Source organism: Molothrus ater, chromosome 22 (genome assembly GCF_012460135.2).
Source record: "Molothrus ater isolate BHLD 08-10-18 breed brown headed cowbird chromosome 22, BPBGC_Mater_1.1, whole genome shotgun sequence".
In the NCBI taxonomy this organism is placed as follows: Eukaryota; Metazoa; Chordata; class Aves; order Passeriformes; family Icteridae; genus Molothrus; species Molothrus ater.
This window is the reverse complement of record NC_050499.2, coordinates 4,977,287-4,998,233: the sequence shown is the minus strand read 5'-3', so window position 1 is coordinate 4,998,233 and position 20,947 is coordinate 4,977,287. Positions and strand designations below refer to the sequence as shown.

The window sequence follows — 20,947 nt, the reverse complement described above, 5'->3', positions numbered from 1 at the left end:
TGCCCTGCTCCACAGCCCCTCCTCTCCTCTCACACAACACCTCCCCTCCCTCTCACCCACAAGCAGGAATTTCTTTTATCTGTTGGAAATTTTTCCTGCTTTCTTCCCCTCACTGAGGAACCTCCACCTGGATTCACCTGTGCACAGCAAAAATCAAACAGCAGCAAACAAACTGAAACATCCTCTAGGCAGAGATCTCCTCTCCTGGTGAAGGTGATGGTGAAAGGAAATCCAGGTAAAAACGGAAAAAAATACAAAGAAAATCTTTGCAACTGATCTTCCTTGAGGTGGATCAAGGTTCCGCCTGCCTGGGACACTTTCCATGACATTTGCTAAGGCCATCCCCCAAACTGGGATTCCCTCAGCCATGCTTTTCCTCCTGCTCTTCGAGAGGGAGAAGAAAAGAGGCAAAAACTAAAAGGGAGGATCAGGAAACACTCACTTGGCCACGTCCTGAGCAATTCCCAAGACATGCCAATGCCCTGAGCGTGCCCAGGTTTCCTGCTGTCCCCTCAGAGAGGGGATTTTCCACTCCCACCTTTCCCCCTCCTTTATCTCCCTCCCTGCTGGCCCCTGAGCCTGCTGAGCCCAGCAGTGCAGATTAGATGTGAGCAAAGCACAGAGCCCTGACTCCCCCAGACAGCCTGGAGAGATAAAAGCAGCCAAACACTGTCCAGAGACAGCTCCAGCAGCTCCCTCTGGGTGATGCCTGGGACTGGGGACCCTCCAGCAGCTGCCCTGCGAGTCCCAGGGGCAGAACCACTTCTTTCTGCACCCTGTGCTTAAACAGAAATCGAGTTCTCCAAAATATTCAATGGGAACCTTCTCTGAGCATCAAAGAGCTGCTGCTCAGGGGTGCAGAGGAGCAGCCAGTGCCAGCCTGCAGTGTGGGAACCCAGAACATCCCTCTGGCTGTCCAGAATGGCCAGGACCCTGCCAGGGGGCTCAGAGACCATGGCACAGAGCCCAAAATGCCCCTGTGGGTTTGATTAGGAGCAAATTACCAACCTTAGATGAAGATCAGCAAGCCACAACAGTTTGGGTAGAGTAACAGTGAAGTTATCACGGGGTGGAAAAGTAGATTTGGGGTTTTCTGGTATGGGGGTTCAGGAGGCAAGATGGAAGGATGGACATGCCCAGTTCGTTTCTCCTTCTTCTTCTTGGCCTCCATCTTCTGCTGTGATGGTGGCACTTTGGGATTGGTTTGGCGTAGAAGCTCACTGTCTAACACAGGTGATGGGCATTGGGAAGTCATTGTAAACATTGTACAGGTAGTTTTTAGTATAAAGACATAACCCTGCCCTGGGGCAGGCAGAGTGCCTGGAACTGTCCTGCTGGATGGACCTGGCAGGGCAGGAGAAAGAATTTTATAGATAAGGAACAATAAACAACCTTGAGACAGAGAAATGAAGAGCCCTGACTCCTTCTTCAAGCACCAGGCTGGGAAAAGAGACTTTGAACATTCTTGGGGTTGCAGTGACCCAGAAAGACCCCGAGACTGCAGGAGCGCAGCTCTGCTGAAATGTCACACACCCCTGCTTGTCCCTCCAGTGAGCCAACAGCACAGGGTGGCACTGATCAGGGGAAACAGCTCCAAGATCTGTCCCCAAGAGCTGAGGCCCAGCACAGCTGTCCCCTCTCCCTTGAGGGGTGCCCCATTCCCATTTCACACCCCTGGATAGGAGCTGTCCCTGCTTTAGGGTGTGTTTGTAGGGCACAGGTCAGCCCTGCAGCCCCATATCCCATTTTTATGCTCTTCATCCCCTGGAGATGCTGGATTGTCCTTCAGTGAAGCTCAGAATGGTTTGGGCTGGAGAGAAAATTGAATATCTTTTCCTTCCACTGTGACCGTGTTCACAGGGGTCTGAGGATGAGGGAGGAGATGAGGATCTGACTCCATGTTTCAAAAGGCTGATTTATATTATATAAAATAATATAATATATATCATAAAATATATATCATATATTTTATGATATATATTATATTAAAACTACACTAAAAGAATAGAAGAAAGGATTTCATCAGAAGGCTGGCTAAGCATAGAAGAAAAAGGAATGATAACAAAGGTTTGTGGCTCAGACTCTGTCCGAGCCAGCTGGGCTGTGATTGGCCATGAATTAGAAACAACCACATGAGCCCAATCCCAGATGCACCTGTTGCATTCCACAGCAGCAGATAACCATTGTTTGCATTTTGTTCCTGAGGCCTCTCAGCTTCTCAGGAGGAAAAATCCTAAGGAAAGGATTTTCCATAAAAGATGTCAGTGACATTCCACACCTTCCACTCCTCCCTGGTGCCACAGCAGCACCAGCATCCCCAGTGACACTGGCAGGGACACGCTGGGCAGTGTGCAGGGGCTTCTCCAGAGCTGGAGCTGTCACATTTATCTCAGACTCCTCCAGAGCTGCTTGGAGCCATCAGGCAGAGCACACAAAGGGACCATTCAGGGCAGCCCAGCCCCAGAAACAAAGCAGATGCTCGGGGGAAGTTTGCAAAGAAGGCACAGAAGGTTGGCAAAGCTCCTCTCCCAAATCAGGGCCCATCTCCAGGCAGCACCAGGAGCAGCCCCATGGCTCTGTCTGAGGAAGGGCAGCCAGGGGGACAGAGCCTGGCAGGGAGCAGGGCTGCAGAAATAAACCCAAGCTCAGAGGCAAGCAGAGCTTTTAAACTCCTCCACCAAGTTTGGCTGCTCAGGTCTTTTGGGCTTTTCTTTTTTATTTTTTTTTCCCTCACTGTTTTGGCAAATTAAGGAGTGGAATGGGAAAGCAAAACCTCCCATCTGACCTGCTGGGAGCTTTACTCTTTGTGAAACACCCGAGGGGTCAAGGTGCAGGGAATGTGTACCAGAGGTGAGGTTTCAGAGGCTGCAGGGTGGCACTGAGAGATTTTGAAGCTCTCCTAAAAGAGGATGCAATAAATCAGGTCTGAAACCAGGGACTGGTCCAAGCAAGGTCAGTTTTTTATCTGGAAAGGAAAGATTCAAATGCTTCAAGTGAGGGGGAAAAAAACAAAACAAAACAAAACAAAACAAAAAAAAAAAACCACAGAAAAAAATCCCAAAAAACAATCAAACACAAAAAAAAAAAAAACAAAAAAACAAAAAAAAACCCCAAAACCAATTTGAAATGAACTTCCTACTTATTTAAAGACCAATCCAAACTGCTTTTTTGCTGGTATTTCAGGAATGAGCCCGACCAAAGGCACCTGGTCTGGTTTTACAGACTGAACCACTTTTGGAAAGGAGTCAGAAGGGATTTGGACAAAAACAACGGAGGCCCAGACACAGAGGCTGCCCTGGGAGAGCGTCCCAGCTGTCTGCTCAGCCTCAAACCTCTCCTCATGTGCGTGCAGGGGAGGCAGGGGGACCTGTCAGGGGTGGCTCAGCTCCGAGCTCGGGGCCAGCAGGGGAAATCCTGGTTTTCCTGGCTCCAGGGAGCCTGCAGACCCTGAGCAGGCAGGACAGGGGGATTGTGAGCAGCAAAGGTGGATGCTGGAACTCAGGAGAGCAGCTTGGCGGGGCCTGGATGGCCAAAGCACCTGCTGGGGGTGTTTGCAGAGGTGCCCAGCATAAAGCAGCCCTGCCCTCACCACCAGGCTGGCCCTGCCCCTTCCCAGCCCTGCCATGCCATGAATCACGGGGTGGTTTTGGTAAAGCCCATCCAGTGCCACCCCTGGGACACCTTCCACCATCCCAGGGTGCCCCAAGGCCCATCCAGCCTGGCCTTGGGCACTGCCAGGATCCAGGAGCGGCCCCAGCTTCTCTGGGCAACCTCTACCAGGGCCTGCCCACCCTCTGATCACCTTCTTATCTCATCTAAATATCTCCTCTTAAAGCTGAGCAGCATTTAGCTCTGAGACCAGCAGCATCTCCAGCTGAGCCCAGCCCATCCACTCTGGAGCTTTGTGCATTCCCCTGCAGTGAATTCACCCAGGCCCAAGCCCCTCACCACCAGGCTGGCACTGCCCCCAACAAAACAAATCCTGGAAGGAAACGTGTGGGAAATGCTCCCCAAATCCTCCCCCCTGCTCACAGAGGATCCAGCAGGGTTTGGGAGCTGCCAGTCTGCAGTATCACTTCTGAGGCCTGGCTTCTCAGGGCTGTCCTTCATTGAATCCCAGCATGGCTTGGGTTGGAAGGGACCTTAAAGCCCATCCAGTGCCACCCCTGGGACACCTTCCACCATCCCAGGGTGCTCCAAGCCCCATCCAGCCTGGCCTTGGGCACTGCCAGGATCCAGGGGCAGCCCCAGCTTCTCCGGGCACCCTGTGCCAGGGCCTGCCCACCCTCTGATCACCTTCTTATCTCATCTAAATCTCTGCTCCTGTAGTTAAAAACTGAACAACATTTAGCTCTGGGATCAGCAGCATCTCCAGCTCAGCCCTTTTGTGCATTCCCTTGCAGTGAATTCACCCAGGCTCAAGCACAGGGAGCTCTGATCTCCACACAGGGGCCTCCTGTTGCTGCCACGGAGCAGGAAAATGCCAAACATGGCTCATACCAATCCCACCTCTCACTAATCTGTTTTGTCAGCTCATCAGAATCTTGAAAGCAACCTTTAAGTGCTGGGAGGCATCCTGCTTTCTAATTAGGCTCAGTCAGATTTTGTGGTTTAGTCAAGCCAACCTGGCTCGCTGCTGCAGCTCCAAACATGTGCACTTGAAATCAGTTTTTCCACTCAGAAAAAAAGATAAGGCCCCCAGTTTCCTCCCCTCAGATAAGCTGAAGGAGAAAGGAGCATGAAGTCATGTCCCTGCCACCCCAAATCTGTGTGGCTCTGTGTCCCATCTCCACAGCCCCAGCTGAGCTTTGCTGGCACCCAAGGCCGGAAATTGAAGCACAGGATACTCCAAGGGTGGAGAATAAGAGAATCCAGGGGTTTCTGAGCCATCAGAAAAGGTTTGATAAGCTACTGTTCACTGCCACTGTTATTTGTGTTTTCAGGAGTGTCACGGTGTTCTCAGCATTCTGCAAACAGCAAGCCAGAGCTCACAGACCTTTCCAACCAACTACAAAATGCAAAAAAAGCACAAAACTCAAAACTGAATTTTGTTCAAAATTCAAAACTGAATTTTGTAATGTTCTCAGCACTCTGCAAACAACATCCAGAGCTCACAGACCTTTCCAACTAACTACAAAATGCAAAAAAAGCACAAAACTCAAAACTGAATTTTGTTCAAAATTCAAAACTGAATTTTGTAATGTTCTCAGCACTCTGCAAACAACAAGCCAGAGCTCACAGACCTTTCCAACCAACTACAAAATGCAAAAAAGCACAAAATTCAAAACTGACTCACTCTGCCTGATTATAAAGCACTTCCTGAAGCTTTCCACCAGCCATTTGCTTGCTATAAGAAAAAAAAAATGATCTAATCCAATTTATTGAATCATTTCTGCCTTGCAACTCTGTAATTCCTGACACCAGGGCATTTCCATTTTGATCACCCCTAAAACCACCTGCAGAGCCTGAGGGATCAGGGATGCTCCTCAGAGCTCAGAAGGCACTGACCTGGTGCAGAGGTGACTCACAGGACTCCTGTTCCCTTGGAATTCAGCTTGAACCTTGGTAATCCCTCCCTGGCAATCCCTCCTTGGCCGTGGCATTCCCTTCTCACCCAGCTGCCAAAAAGGAGATCTGAAATGAAAATAATTAACATCAATCACTCATGGTTTTGGTGTTTGGTTGGTTTTTTTTTCCCTGCTTAGCATCCAAACCCATATCTTAGATAAACAAACAGCACAAAGAGTTTGGCCCCAGCCAAAACCTGGCTCTGAACAAATCTGGGTGAGATCCTCATGGCTGGGCTCTGTCAGATGGAATTCTGTGAATTCATTCCCCTCAGCTGTGCTCATTATTCAGTCCCCAAACCCAGACAGCTCCCATGGACATGCCCTGAGGCTTGGACACATCTCACTTACCTTCAGGGACTGCCTGAGGAAGCTGAAGGTGAGGGGTGTCCCCAGGGCACTGCCACAATGGCACAGGGGCTCCTCTGGGGCTGCATCTCTCAGCATTTGCCACAGTGCCTGAGGGCAAGGCAAACCAACTGCTGGGAGCCAGCCAGAGCCTCAGACCCAGCTTTTCCCTGGGTCTTTTCCCTTTTCCCAGCAGCATCCTGGCTGCTCTTGGCTCCCACCCCAGAGAGCAGCACCTGGGGAAGGTCCAGCCCTGCCCAGCTGAGAGGGCACAGCTCATCCACCCTCACACAGCCCATCTTCCCTTCCAGGAGACAGCAGGGAACTGCTGTCCATGTGGGGCTCAAGGGCAATTCAGCACTAAAATCCAGCAGGGAGAGAGCTGCAGAGCTCTGCCTTGCCTTTGCAGCTCTAATTTTGCTGAAAAGGGATTAATTAATGGCTGGTGGGCAAGGCCACAGTGCCTCCCTGGCAGCTCTGCTGTCACTATGGAGATCCTGCACTCCAGGGCTGGTGCCACACGTTGTCCTGGCAGGAGGATGCCCACGCCCAGCCAGAATCCCACATCCCCCCCTGTGGGTATCCAGGAAATCAGAGGGGTTTGGGAAAACTGCAAAGGGCCTCAGAGACAGCAGAGCTGTGATTAGAGCCATGCAGCAGCCGTGAGATTGGGCAGCAGAAAAATTGTGTCAGAAATAGAAAAGTAAGGACAAATAGAACAATGGTCTGTGTATTAATGCTTGTCTAGAATAACTCCTTAAGCTACAGAAAAGTTTATCTAGTGAGATATTAGGAAGTTTTAAGTTTAATTATGAAGAGCTGTGCATTGTCTTTTAAGGCTCACAAGCAGGTATTGTATTCAAAATCAACAAGCATTGTTTTAACCAAAGGTACCTGTGCTTATAGCTTATAGAACTATTGTCAATGTGCTTTTGCTTGGTGTGATTGGTCAAAAAAAGTTGTAAAGTGAGTTGTAACATGAAGTTCTTGGTCTGCTGGCTGGGATGTGAGCTGGTGGCATCTTCCCATTGTCACAACCATGGAATGAGGCGGATGCTGGAAAATAAAACAACTCAAAACACCTTCCCCAGCAGTCCTGTCCTGTTTGTGATTTGTACATAGATTGGGCAGCTGAAAAATTATCTAAGAAGTAGAAAGTGAGGACAAATAAAACAATGGTCTGTGTATTAACACTTGTCTAGAATAACTCCTTAAGCTGTAGAAAAGTACATCTGGTGAGATGTTAGGAAGTTTTAATAATGGAGCTCTGTGCATGGTGTTTGAAGGCTCACAAGCAGGAGTTGTATTTGAAATAAACAGGCATTGTTTTAACCAAAGGTACCTGTGCTTGTAGTGGTTGGATGGAACTACTGTCAATGTGCTTTTGCTTGGTGTGATTGGTCAAAAACTCATAAAGGGAGTTGTAACATGAAGTTCTTGGTCTGCTGGCTGGGATGTGAGCTGGTGGCATCTTCCCATTGTCACAACCATGGAATGAGGCAGATGCTGGAAAATCAAACAGCTCAAGGCACGTTCCAGCAGTCCTGTCCTGTCTGTGGTTTGTGCACAGCCCCTGGCTGCTGACACCCCTGAGCTGTGGGAGCTCTGCTGGAGCTGCTCCAGGGTTCCCCGGTGCCAGGGGAGCAGAGAGCTCCATCCTGGCCTGCAGATGGTTCCCCCTCTCCCTTGGAGGGGCTGAATGACTTTTCAAACCTTTGATTCCTGTTGTATTCACTTCAGGAGACACAAAAGTACAAAACCTCAGCATGGAGTGACTCCCTCACTTGCTTTATTATTTTGTTGGGTTTTTCTTTTTCCTTCTCACACCCCCCCCCACCCCTTGTCTTTCCTTTTCTTCTCTCCGTGGACAGTTTTATAATTTTGGCCTGTGGCCAGAAAGTCTGTCCTGATTAGCCTGGGCTGGCTGTGAAACACCTGCAGCCCATTAGAGCAGGAGGAGGGGAAAAAAAAATAAAAATCCCTTGTCATAGGTGAAGTAATGACCACTTCTCCCTTTGTTTTAACACTAAAAGGACAGTCAGGAGGAGAACCAAACAAACCCAAGGCTTTAACCCCCTCACCTGCCACTGGCTGCTCTCTGGGTCATTTTTGCCTGGTAAGTGACTCCAGTAATTTGTTGTCACTTCACCCCAGTGAGATTTACAGGTTATTAAACACGATGTGCGCTTGCTGCACTTGAACAGTGCCCCCTGCACCTTATTTTATGTCTTTGTGAGGAGCTAACCAGGCACAAGGAGGAATAAAATCCCCTCTGGGCAGGGTACAGCTGCACTGGCTCCTTGAAATGCCTCCAGTGTCCCAGCTGGTCCTGGCTGCCACCACTGCCAGGGCCAGCAGGGTGGCAAAGGGCTCAGGAGGGGACAGGCACCAGTCCCAAGGCCCAGAAATGTGACCAGGGCACAGCAGAGAGGCAGCAGGGGCACTCAAGGTAGCACTAAAGCTCCTGGCTCTGGCACAGCACAACATTTTTTTATAATAAACACAGAAATTGCCAGGATCTGGGTACATGGTGACACTGGGGACAGTCAGAGGCAGCAATTCTGGGCTCAGCTCAAAGCCCAGCTCATTGTACCCCTGCAGGACTCTCCACCTGGAGAGGAGCCCCACTTCTGACCCCAAAACCCCTTCCTAAGATGTGTTTGTACACCAGGATTCCTCCAAAGAAGGGCTTGGTGCCTGCTGAGATGAGGCAGCAAAGAGATCAAAACATCCCTCAGAGCTCTCCTGAACAGGGCCATGACCAAAACACACCTGGGATGGAGGGAACACCACAGGGAGAGCTGAAAACACACCTGGGATGGAGGGAAGGTCACAGTGAGACCTCAAAATAGACCTGGGATGGAGGGAACACCACAGGGAGACCTCAAAATAGATCTGGGCTGAAGGAAAGGCCACAGGGAGACCTGAAAACACAGCTGGGGTGAAGGAAAGGCCACAGTGAAACCTCAGAACACACCTGGGCTGAAGGGAACAGCACAGTCAGACCTCAAAATAGACCTGGGATGAAGGGAAGGACACAGTTACACCTCATAATGGACCTGGGATGAGGGGAACACCACAGTGAGACCTCAGAAACACACCTGGGATGGAGGGAAGGCACAGTGAGACCTGAAAACACACCTGGGATGGAGGGAAGGCACAGTGAGACCTGAAAACACACCTGGGATGGAGGGAACACCACAGTGAGAGCTGAAAACACACCTGGGATGAAGGAAAGGCCACAGTGAGACCTCCTGGGTTGGGGACACCTCTCTGAGAATCCGTGTGTGTCACAGGGACAGGAGCTGAGGGGACAGCCAGAGATGCAAATCCTGCATCCTGCTCCACACCTTGAACGATGACAACAAAGCGGGAGCTCAAAGGCAGCTCCAGGAGTTCTGCTGCTGGCTGCATCTCCAAGGGCTGGATGGCATTTCAGTGCCAACAGCCCATCCAGCCAAAATGTCAAAAAACCCCAGAGCTCCTCCCCAAACTTGCTGTGTTTTCATCAAAGCTCTTTATGTAGCTGCAAGGCACTGGAGACATTTACACCCCAGCAGCTGAATTTCTTTAGTTCTGCATCCAGTGGAGTTCAGCCATCAATGAAAAAGAAAAGGGAAAAGAAAAATTTGTGACCACAAGGGACTCTGTCAAATATTCCTGCTGCTGTCCTGGAGCATGGAAAAGCAAGTCTGCTGCTGCACACAGGTCTGACTATTTGCATTTTTAATAATTCAAGAGTTTAATTAGTATCATGCCCTTAATCAGAGGCTGAAAATACAGCTGAAGTCATCAGAGCTTAATTAGTTTTAAAAAAAAAAAAAGATTCTGCAGTGAAAATGTCTTGACAAACATGGAGCTCTGTCCTCAGCTTTGGGCTTCAAATCAGCTTTTACCTGTTGCTTCTGATTATTCCAGCCCACCTCAGAAAAACATAAAATCCTCAAACAAATCAGTTCTGTTTATCCCTATGAACTCTTCCACAGCTTTCTTGAACTAGACTCAGGAAAAAAAAAAGCCAAAAAAACAAAACAAAACAAAAAAAAAACAAAAAAAAAACCACCACCACTACCACCACCACCCAAAAAAAAAAAAAAAAACAAAAAAACAAATAAAACCCCCAACAGTTGGAAAATAATAAATTAAATTAAACCAGGTGTATCCCATAAGCTGCACGTGAAATTCCCCTCTGCAGGAAATAAAACATCCACAAGAGTCGCTGGATCTTCAGTCAGGTCAGCAGGAACACATTCCTGAGGGGGATCACTGGATGGGCAGAAAAATCCCCTTTGAGCAGCGGGACTGGGAGCTCAGACTGGTCCCAGGTGGAGCCTGGGATGTTCAGGGGAGTTATCCCAGTGTGGGATGAGCAAATCCAAAATCCAAAATGCAAAATCCAAAATGCAACCCCATCCCTTCCCTCCCTGCGGCTTGGTGGGGTTGTACAGGACATCCTGGATGGGCTTTCCCAACAATATTCCATTCAATTCTGGAATTCATCACTGCCCAGGGCCGTGGAGACCGAGCACACCCCCAGGTTCCAAAATGGATTAGTGAAATTCATGGAAATTAGGCCAACCCCAGGCAATTAAATATGCTAATCCGGATGCAACTTCCAGTTCAGGAAGTCAGGCAGCCTCATGCCCTTCCACCTCTGATTTATTCAGAAAAAGGAAGCCAGAAAAAGTTCTCACCATGCCAAAACTGTCCCCTGGCTCTGAGCATTAGTGAGAATTGCAGTAAATCCTTTTTTTTTTTTTTTTGGCAGGAGGAGGGGGATATATTTTCCCTCAGTAATGATATCACAGCCTGCTGTTTCTTTCCCTCTGCAGCTCCTGAACCTCTGGGGAACCTCCCAGCTCGCTGTGTCCTCAGGAATATCCCAGATAAATCAGGGAAACCCACTGCAAGGTGATAGCAATCACAGAGAGCACTAAATTCCATTTAGTGTGGAATTAGGAATCCAGTCACTTATGTCCCTAGGAAAGGTCTGCCTGGATCAGACTGAAAAAAAATGGGTTTTTTTGGGAGTACTGGGCTAGAAGAAGATTCTAGAAATTCAAGATGGAAAAACGGAATTTTGTTTGTCCACAAGGAGAGTTTCAGTTTGTTTGTCCACAAGGAAAGTTTCCTGTAGCCCCAGCAAAATTTAATTTATTCCTGACACTCCTCGGGAAGCTTTTATATATATAAATATATAAATAAATATAAAATGAGTTTATAAATACAAATAAATTTAAAATAAATTTATAAATATAAATAAATTTAAAATGAATACATTATAAATAAAATGCATATAACTAAATTTAAAATAAATACATTTTCTTCTGTGCCCTCATTCCCTTTGAACCCTGCTCAGCTCCTGACCCAAGGAGCAGCGTTTGGCCTGGATTTTCTGCTCCCTGCTCCCTTTACCTGCCCCAGGAATTTCCCCCTGCTCGTGAAGGTGTTTGGGGGCTTTGCTGCAGAGCAGAGGACAAGATGACAAACGAGCCAGCCCACAGCACAGGAATGCAAGAGGGTCCCAGCTATTTTTAATTAAGAAGCGATGACAGCTGACTGCATTCCCTGACACTGCAGTGAGCGGCTCCCTGACCCAGACACCGTGGGCCACCCTCCTGTCAGGACCCAGGACATTCCTCCAGACCCTGGCAGGGGGCTCAGAGACCTTGATACAGAGTCAAAACCACCTGTGCCTTTGATTGTAACCCATGGAAACAATTCCCAACTTTGTGTGAGCTACAGGAGTCTGAGTAGAATGATAGTGGATTTATCACAGGGTGAAAATGTAGAATTTGGGGTTTTTATAATGAGGGTTCAGGGGGCAGGATGGAGGGATTTGGGTGGAAATTCCTCTGGCTGCCCTGGAGGGCTCCAGACCCTGGCAGGGGGCTCAGAGACCTTGGCATGGAGTCAAAACCACCTGTGCCTTTGATTGTAACCCATGGGAACAATTCCCAACCTTGTGTGAAGAGTTAAAAGCCACAAAAGTTTGAGTAGAGTGATAGTGAATTTATCACTGGGTGAAAATGTAGAATTTTGGGGTTTTTAGAATGGGGGTTCAAGGCAAGATGGAGGAATCTGGGCGTGTCCAGCCTTTCTCCTTCTTCTTCTTCTTGGCCTCCATCTTTTGCTGTGATGGTGGCACTTTGGGATTGGTTTAGAGTAGAGACAGACTGTCTAACACAGGTGATGGGCATTGGGAAGTTATGGTAAATAATGAACACGTAGTTTTTAGTATAAAAAGATAACACCGGTGTGCCTCAACCTGACCTGCCAGACAAACCCCAGCAGGTCAAGCAAGAATGTGACAGATAAGAGAAAATAACCTTGAAAAACAGAACTGAGGAATCTCAGCTTCTTCTTCGAGCATGGGGCTGGGAAAAAAAGACTTTTTAATACCTTGGGAGCCATTTCAACAACCCAAAACCTGAGACCCTCTGAAGGCCGGCTCCCATCGGTCCCACCAACGCTGCTGTTATTTATAATATGAATTATAAATTGATATGCACGTCTGCACAGATGCAGGGCTCACCAAAGCCAACAGCCTCCAAACCCTGCCAGAAACGTGGCCAGGCTGAGCAGCAGGAGGAGGCAGCAGGTGAGGGGAGGACAGCCAAGGTCGCCCTGCTGGAAGCGCCAATTCTCGTCTCTAAGAAATGTTCTGAAGGTTTGGACAAATTCAGCTGTTATTTTCATTTTTTTTGGTTGGTTAAAGCAGTAATAGATTGAGCAGGGGAGAGGCACAGAGACAGAAAGAGCAATTCCTGCTGTAAGGCAGAGAAGGGACAAGGCAGCATGGGCTTTTCTCAGGGATGGGCTTTTGTCAGCCCACAGGCCACAGGGAGGGTTTAGCTGAGAAAGACCAGAGTGACCTGGATTTTGAAGGGTAGGGATTCACCTGGCCTCATGTAAGGACTCTTTGGCAGAGATGGGAACACAGTCCAGGTGTCCAGCTCACACTGGCACAAGAGACTGGCACAAAAGTGGCACCAGACAGCCCTGGGAAGGTGTCAAGAGGAAAACACCAACCACAAAGAGAGACTATGAGACTCCCTTTTGTTCTCAGGGCTCACACAGCACTGAATCCAGCAGCTTATCTCTTTACCTTGAGCTCACTTGTTGGTTTTAGCAGAGAGATAAAGGAAAGGTTCCTTTCCTGCCTTTCCAGAGGGCCACAGGGAAGAGGGATGAGCCAGCAAAGTCACCCAGATCACGTAGGAACTTGGCACGAGCGAGACAAATCCATTAAGGGCCATCATCAGGAACTTTCCAGCCTGGCTGCAGGCTGGGAGGGGGCAGAGCTGCTCTCTGCTGTTGCTAAGAGAGCCCCCCCAGCCCTGCTCTGCCGGCCCAATCCACGGCTCCCTCCTCCCATTGGCTCCGCAGCCGCATCGAACCATCCTGACAGCTTTTCCTCCTCCTCCTCCTCCTCCTCCTCCTCACCCTGCTGCCTTCTGCCTATGGCCTGTCACCAGGGGAGAGCCAGCCAGCCACGGAATCAATACTTGGTGCATTTGCATTTGCATTCCAGCCCTGCCTGCCCGTGTCTGTGCATCCCCAGCCGTGCCCACGGAGAGCAGGGGTGCCAGGCTGGTGCCTGCAGTGCCACAGCCAGCAGGACCCAGGGACCATCAGCATCCTGCCCTGTGAGCCTGGGCACAGGGGTCTGAGGATGAGGGGAGAGATGAGGATCTGACTCCATGGTTCACAAGGCTTGATTTATTATTTTATGATATATATTACATTAAAACTATACTAAAAGAATAGAAGAAAGGATTTCATCAGAAGGCTGGCTAAGAATAGAAAAAGAAAGAATGATAACAAAGGCTTGTGGCTCGGGCTTTCTGTCTGAGCCAGCTGGGCTGTGATTGGCCATTAATTAGAAACAACCACATGAGCCCAATCCCAGCTGCACCTGTTGCATTCCACAGCAGCAGATAACCATTGTTTGCATTTTGCTCCTGAGGCCTCTCAGCTTCTCAGGAGGAAAAAATCTTAAAGAAAAGATTTTTCATAAAAGATGTCTGTGACACTGCCAGGGCTCTGCTTCTCTCAGAAGGTTGCAGTTTATTGCAGCCCCAAGATGTGTGAACAGTCTCTGTTTCGGCCCGTACGTTCGAAGAACGAGTTGGAGTTCTTCAGTTCTCAGTCTCAGACTTTTTTATTGTTTCTTATCTATAAAAAATTTTTCTCCTGCCCTGCCCAGGTCCATCCAGCAGGACAGTTCCAGGCACTCTGCCTGCCCCCAGGGCAGGGTTATGTCTTTATACTAAAAACTACATGTACAATGTTTACAATTACTTTCCAATACCCATCACCTGTGTTAGACAGTGAGCTTCTACTCTAAACCAATCCCAAAGTGCCACCATCACAGCAGAAGATGGAGGCCAAGAAGAAGAAGAAGAAAGGCTGGACATGCCCAAGTCCCTCCATCTTGCCCCCTGAACCCCCATTCTAAAAACCCTAAAATCTGCTTTTTTACCTAGTGATAATTTTATTATTACACTGCTTTAACTTCATACAAAGCTGGCAATTTGCTCCATGGGTCATAATCAAACCCACAGGTGCCCTGGGCTGCGTGCCAGGGTCTCTGAGCCCCCTGGCAGGGTCCTGGCAACTCTGGACACCCAGAGGGATGCACTGAGGTCTGACAAGCTCCTTCCCAGCAGCCTGGCTGAACTGGCGTCCCCAGCTCTGTGCTCACTGGACACCTGGGGAAGTGTCACAGCTCCGTAAGTGATGCCCTGTGCAGTGAGATCTTAGGAAGTTTCTTGGCCTGAAGGGATCTGGGAGCCTTCTGGAGCAGGCAGGGAGTGTGGGAACACACCCCACAGCCACAGAAAGCTTCTCTGGCTGGAGCAGGCGCTGCTTGGGCACAGCCAGGCTGCAGAAATTTGGGAGCAGGGAACTCCTGGTGGTGGGCAGTGAGACACAGCAGCACTGGGACAGCTCAGCAATCCAGCCCAGAGCAGGTCAGGATTTGGGAGCAGGCACAGGGAAGGGACAGGGGAGTTGGGACAGGCTTCCAGCACCCAGCAAAACAGGCTGGGACTGACCCTGGGCATCAAGGAAACACCAAACAGCCAAATATTGCCCCTGGCTTTGGAACAAACTGGGAGAAAGAACTCACTCAGTGGAGACAGAAACCTGGGGCACCAGGAGAGGGGTGAGCAACTCCAAAGGCAAAGCCAAGCAGCTGATGAGCCGTCCCCAGGCACACTGGGACACCAGGGAACAGCAGCCCTGTGGCTGTTTGCCTTCCCCACTCAGGTGAGTCAGCATCCGGACTGAGGAAGAAAAACTGGAGTTTCCTTTTCTGTCCAGGACAGCAAGAGGTCAATGAACTCAGCACAGCCATCCACTGGATGGACACTGTCCCTAAATACCAGATTTTCCCATCCTGGACATTCCCTTTGCTCTCTGTCCTTTATATTACACAGTTAGGCAGAGTTCTAACCCAGACTGTTGTCAAATAACACAAATTGTTGATCAAGACAGGAAAACTTCCTCAGAAAATTTCCACTGCTAAACCTATTTATTTGTTTCAGGGGTGGGGGTGGCTGGACACAAGACACCAGGTCAGTTAAAAAAAAAAAAAATGAAGTTTGACTTGAATAAAGCATTTTTTATGAAATCCCCAGGGATGGTTTCTTTAATATGAAATGGAACTTGGAGTTGAAAGGAGGAGAGAGAAGAAAAGAGCGCGCATAAAAATCAGGTTCAAATCCCTGCTTGGCCTCACTCAGCAAAGAACTCTGAATTAGGTCTACAGTTACTTAAACAGCTTCAAATATTTTGGGATCTCTCTGCAGTTCCTGTGATCTAAGTTTCATCCTGAGGCAGAACAGCAAGAACGTTCTGAGCTCCCAAAACCGACCACGGCTTCGGACGAACGGATTAAACGCAGCTTCAAAACAAATCTAATTTTTTATTTTGGAGCTTCTGCAGCGTGGAGATGTCTGCCCTGTAATTCCTCCCAGTTGTGTGCTCACACTGGTGCAGAGCTCCATGGAACAGAATTAATGGGCTGGAAGGAGAGCTGCAGTTATTTTTCTGTCTCTGCACCATGTGAGGCTCTCCCTGTTGCCTCGAAGAGAAGCACGAAATTAAGCAAAAAGCCAGGATGATAAAATGAACTCCAATAAGAACTTTACTGTGAGTTAAACCTGTTGTGGCTACTCAAGACAAAGCCTCTGAATTCAGCTTTTCTGATCAATAAAAGCCTTTTAAATAAAATGAAAGCTCTCAGAGTAATTTTAGGGTGGAAAAGATTCCATCCCTGACAGCCTGGCTCCAAATTTTTCTCCTTCCTGTTACTTCCTACAGGAACATTCACCTGGACATGTTAGATTTGCTGTTTAAAATTTTTTGTTTAAAATTTGCTGTTTAAAATTTGCTGTTTAAAAGTTTTAAAATTTAAAAAATCAGATTCTTACCAGGAATATGGAAATGTCCAGCAGAAGTCAGAGCTGGGATGGAGCACCTGGAGAAACAGCAAGAAGATGAAGATGAGGAATAATGTGAGTAATATTGAGAATATTCATCTGATAGCATGGGTACCTGAGAGGAAACCCCAACCCAGCAGAGGGAAAATCGTGTCCATGGCTGTGTTTCCCTTTCCAGGATGGATCTGCCTCTAGCCCAGGGTTCCAGGATTCCTCTCCCCACCTGCCTGGCACAGCTGATGGAGAACGAGAGCCAAGAAACCTGAGAGCCATTCCTGAGCCAAGGACTGTTCCCAGCTCCCTTCTGCTCTCAGATCCCCCGTTCAAAAGATAAAATCCCCAAAATATTCATTTTCACATCTCCCTTGTCTCAACAGCCACTGAAATACCAGCAGTCTTGTCTTTTTTGTTCTCAGAAATGCTTTTCCACGTGCGTTTTGGAATTTTCGACAGCAAAAGTCAAGCCAGGGCTGCAGCCCTCCTTGCTTTGTTGTACAACTGCCCTGAAGGGATCTGATCCCTGCCTGTCTGCTCCTGGTTTGATCCCCAGCCCCATCCCATGGACACAATTCCTCAAGGAGCTGGGATGGGTAATAAAGCCAAACCACAGGAATAGTTCCCACAACTGCTCCGTTCCTCTGATGCCAAAATCTCTCCAAACCTCGATTTCATCTTGAAATAATTCAGGACAAGGTGTTATAGTCCCATTTTGCTGTTAAAAAGAGGTGCAGCACAGCGCTAAGGATTGTCCCAGGCCATAAAAACAGCAGAAAAAAATGCAACCAAAGCCCTGATTCCTGATCCAGAGCCACTTCCTCCATCCCAGTGGAAAACATTGTTTCCTAGGATGACTAAAAATATTGGGATCTTCTGTGAAATCGAGTGGGGTGCCTAAATGTTGAGGTGAAACAACCAGCCCAGCATGGGAAACTGCAAAAGGGGAAGAATATCCCAACGTCCTGAGCTCTGGTCCCATAAACAGCTTCACAGCTTGTTTCCCACACAGGCACCTGGATTTTGGGGCAGGCAAGGAGTGTTTGTACATGGTCTTGTTTTCCCTTTCCCTTCACATCCATCCACGGCCAGAATGTAAAAATCCATGTGCGTAAATATCCATGTGCATATCAAAGGTATTAAAATGAGAAGGGACTTTGATGTTGGACTCGAGAAAATGCTGCTGACACCACGCAGAGCTGTGGGAATGAGCTGCCTGCTCAGAAATCCAAGGATTTGGAGGACAGACCTTCCCCTCAAGGTGCTTCTTCCCACCCATCACCTGCTCAGGAAAATGAATTTCCCATGGTTAAGCCTTGACTCCTTCTCCTGGGTTTGTGCCACCCCATGAAACTGTCCCAGTATCACCATAACAGCCCAGAATAATCAGAATTTTGGTAATTAGAGACGTATCTGGATGCCTTTGGTTCCAAACCAATTCTCTCAAGAATGACCCTTAAAGCAAAATAAATCAAAAAGAATAAGCAAGAAAAAACAACTCCCTGCACTCATTCGTTTAGGATGACAGATCAACAAACACAAGCATCTTATTTATTTAATTTTTTTTTTTCCTTCACAAGCAGCTTTTTATATCTCCTGACCCAAAATAAGCCCAGCCCCAGCTGCAGTGCCATGTCAAACAGTAATTACTCTATAAAAGGCTGACCAAATGGGGATATTGGTGGGCCAGAGGCACGGAATTATTTTAGGACTCACACAAACTTTCTCTGGGAGTGGAGAGAGGAGCTGTGGGCACAGTGGTGCACCTGAGAAACCAGCAAAAACCAGAGGGGTTTTGTTTTTATTTTTCCTGCTTGTTCCAAGCCTCACCACCTGGTGTGAAATGGCTTTCCCAAATTTCAGCTCAAGGGAAAAGGGAGAAAAAAAATAAATAAAAATAGAAGTGAGATCTGTTTACTCCTCAAAAAAGAGGCTTTGCTCTGTGACAGGTTTGGAATTCCTGCCGCACCTCACCAAAAACTTGTGGCAAGAATGGAAGCAAGACCCTTGAAATATTTCATTCTGCTGGGAGGAAACAAAAAAATAATTTAAATAAATAAATAAATAAATAAATAAAGTCTCATCAAATTCCCAGAATAGTTGGAGGAGACCTCAAAGCTCATCCAGTTCCATGACAGGGACACCTTCCACTACCCCAGATTGTTCAGAGCTCCGGCCGGCTCAAGGATGCACCCGCTCCTGATATTTGGCAATGTTTTGGCAATATTTTGACGATATTTGGCAATATTTTGACAATTTTTAGGCTCCCTGAATCCCTCCTGCTGAGCTCCTGATTTAGGAGCCCCTAAATCCCAACTCCCTCATCCCCTCAGGAGCCTGAATCCTGTCACCTGCCTTGTGGGGAATCCTAGAGAGGCTCAGTGTCTGAGAGGGGCAGTGCTCGGTTCAGAAGCTTGCTCCTGATTTTTGGCCATGTTTTGACAATATTTTGGCAATATTTTGACAATTTTGGGCTCCCTGGATCCTTCCTGCTGAGCTCCTGATTTAGGAGCCCCTAAATCCCAACTCCCTCAGACCCACAGGAACCTGAATCCTGTGGGAAGATGGGGAATCTCTGTGGGCAATCCTAGAGAGGCTCAGTGTCTGAGAGGGGCAGTGCTCGGTTCAGGAACTTGCTCCTGATTTTTGGCCATATTTTGACAATATTTTGGCAATATTTTGATAATATTTTGGCAATATTTTGACAATTTTTAGGCTCCCTGGATCCTTCCTGCTGAGCCTAAAGGAGCAGGAGCCCCTAAATCCCAACTCCCTCATCCCCTCAGATCTTCAGGAACCTGAATCCTGTCACTTGTGGGAGGCTGGGGAATCTCTGTGGGCAATCCTAGAGAGGGTCTGTGTTGGAGAGGGGCAGTGCTTGGTTCAGGAACTTGTTCCTGAATTTTGGCAATATTTTGACAATATTTAGGCTCCCTGAATCCTTCCTGCTGAGCTCCTGATTTAGGAGCCCCTAAATCCCAACTCCCTCAGACCCACAGGAACCTGAATCCTGTGGGAAGATGGGGAATCTCTGTGGGGAATCCTAGAGAGGCTCAGTGTCTGAGAGGGGCAGTGCTCGGTTCAGGAACTTGCTCCTGATTTTTGGCAATATTTTGGCGATATTTTGACAATATTTAGGCTCCCTGAGCCTAAAGGAGCAGGAGCTCCTAAATCCCAACACCTTCATCCCCTCAGACCTTCAGGAGCCTGAATCCTGTCACCTTGTGGGGAATCCTAGAGAGGGTCAGTGTTGGAGAGGGGCAGTGCTTGGTTCAGGAACTTGCTCCTGATTTTTGGCCATATTTTGATGATATTTGGCAATATTTTGACAATTTTTAGGCTCCCTGGATCCCTCCTGCTGAGCCTAAAGGAGCAGGAGCCCCTGAATCCCAACTCCCTCATCCCCTCAGACCTTCAGGAACCTTGTGGGGAATCCTAGAGAGGCTCAGTGTCTGAGAGGGGCAGTGCTCGGTTCAGGAACCCTGCAGGAATCGGTGGAACTTTTCCAGCTTCCAAAATATCCCTGCTCCTTCTGCCATGGGCAAACAGGGTGGAAGAGGAAAGTGGTTTAGTGAGTAAGAACAGAGCAAATTCAAAATAGAAGCAGAGGGGATTAAAGCAAATACCCAGAGTGTCCCAGCCTGTGTTTACTGCCCAAATCCTGTGGCAGTTCCTGCTGGTTTCAGGGGGTTCTTCCTGTGTTGTAACTTTGGGATTAAACTTGGCCACTGCAGCTCCCAGGAGGGAAATGCTTCTCCAAGCCATCCTCCAGTCTCAGAGCCCAAGGCACCAAACTGCACGTGGATTTTTGCTGGAAGGGCTGGGAGAAAGTGGCAGCATCTGCCTGACGTGAAATTCCCATCCTTAATTAGGGATTTCAGAAATAAATCCAGTTTTCCTAGCAGGATGGAGGGTGTCAAAAAAAAAAATAAATAAAGGGAGGTTTTAATGATCTCAGTGAGAGTCAAGTCTGTTTTCCACTCAATATGGGTTTTTGCACCCAGGAATTTCATAGAATCATGGAATTATTTGAGTTGGAAGGGTCCTTAAAGATTACCCTTTTCACACCCCTTAATTTCAAATGAAAAATTTGTGGCAGCAATGGGTTTGTGTGATATTTCACAGTAAAAATACACAAATAAATCTGAGTTTAAAAGTTCCCGAGCTCTTAATTCTCAGTTCAATTCCCAGCTGGCACAAGGGACAAGAGGCTGATCCCTCCAGGTGATGGATGGAACATCTCACCTGCAAACAGCTCCTGCTCAGGCTGCTGGCCAGTGGGAAGGAGATGGGTTTGGGATGGCAGATTTTCTGTGTGCTTCTCAAAAAAGGCTTCACCAGCACTGGCAGACCCTGCAAAAGAAGGGAATTCATGGTGAAATCAGAAATTAACTCCAGATTTTCCTCAGCTGCTGAGCGCTGCAGAGCCCAGCTCTGGTCACGTGCTGGGAGTGGCCTCAATGTGAATATTTTCCTTAGTTCCTTCCTCTTTGGATATCCCTGATTCTGAAACCTTCCTCTGAACATAACTGAGGTAAGCACAACACAGAAATTGCAGGATAATTGAGGAAAATCATGGAGAATAAATCC

At 48.0% G+C, this 20,947-nt stretch overlaps 1 long non-coding RNA gene across 1 annotated transcript in view; it reads right to left on the bottom strand.

Annotated features, from left to right (window-relative positions):
- The window catches only part of LOC118695783 (uncharacterized), an 83,540-nt gene extending 62,864 nt beyond the window's left edge, over window positions 1–20,676 (bottom strand). The window contains exons 1-3 of the long non-coding RNA XR_004981584.2: window positions 20,603–20,676; window positions 16,355–16,401; window positions 5,509–5,634 (exon numbers count right to left, since the gene is read on the bottom strand). This is a non-coding gene — a long non-coding RNA (uncharacterized LOC118695783). The remainder of the gene's footprint in view (window positions 1–5,508; window positions 5,635–16,354; window positions 16,402–20,602) is intronic.
- Window positions 20,677–20,947: the final 271 nt, after the last annotated feature.